Source organism: Phaethon lepturus, unplaced genomic scaffold, assembly GCF_000687285.1.
Source record: "Phaethon lepturus isolate BGI_N335 unplaced genomic scaffold, ASM68728v1 scaffold19918, whole genome shotgun sequence".
Classification (NCBI taxonomy): domain Eukaryota; kingdom Metazoa; phylum Chordata; class Aves; order Phaethontiformes; family Phaethontidae; genus Phaethon; species Phaethon lepturus.
In genome coordinates, this window is record NW_010558507.1 from 23,658 (window position 1) to 24,655 (window position 998).

General features: G+C 39.9%; 1 protein-coding gene across 1 annotated transcript in view; it reads right to left on the reverse strand.

Annotated features, from left to right (window-relative positions):
* Positions 1–998, reverse strand: part of LOC104625462 (oxysterol-binding protein-related protein 1-like) — a gene marked incomplete at its 3' end in the record, with an annotated part of 23,143 nt that overhangs the window by 21,581 nt on the left and 564 nt on the right. The window lies entirely within an intron of this gene.

Here is a 998-nt window from a genome sequence, read left to right on the forward strand (position 1 = left end):
TATAATACAGGGCTGTACATTTTGCCATTTCATTATGCTTTCTTGACTTCAGATTATGTTTAAGAACACATCTGAGACATATGAAATCTCTTCTAAGCATACAAGACTTCAGCAACTTATTTATGGGTATGCTACATGAATCTTAAGCTACTTTTATTCCAACTGTTTAGGCACTACACATAATGTCATGAATATTTGCAAAGGATATACTTGTGAGGATGGAGGACTTCAGCTCCATCAGGCTCTGCCTAGTTCCTCTTTAAATTATGAACTAGCTCCCTGGAGATGAACTAGCAAGGGTTTGGGTTTTACAGCTTGTTTTTCTGAGGTGAGCACATTAACTATTGGGAAACACAAGACAAGGCTGAGTAGTTAAACAAAAGGATGAGTAAACTGATGATTAAGAACAAGACTTGGGAAAGGTTTGAACAAAGGGCTTGTTCAGATAACAGGCTTCCCTGCAATTTAGAGCAAGGTGTTCCCTCTGTCATGGCTGACAGTAAGCATAGTTGCTCTCTCCCCTCTCCCTTTGCAGCACTATCTTCTCACTTCTGCTTAGCAGTTAAATGCTGAACAAAGAAATACCAGGCTGTGTAGAAAGAACAGGACACACATCCACCTTTTTGAAGCAACCAGAAACAGACTCATGTAAATAAAGAGAAATATAAAGATACTAAACGAATAAAGAAATAGAGCAGTCTGCAATTGCTAGCAAGCTTGCAAATCCAGCCCCAGTTTGAAGTTTTAATGTTCAGCAAGCAAGTTGCTTAGCCATAACTATGTTAGCTATGCATGTGCAAAACTTTAATGTTGGCCAAAGACCCAGCCACAGATGACTGACAGTTTAATTTCTTTTCCCAAGTAACCCAGTATGCTGCTAATGGTAAAAGCATACATTTGTCCCAACCATTCCTGCAAGTGGCAAGAGATGTAGCTGGTGCTACTACATGATAAAGAAATACGGGGGGGGGGGGGCAAAACCCTCGAAAAACAAAACA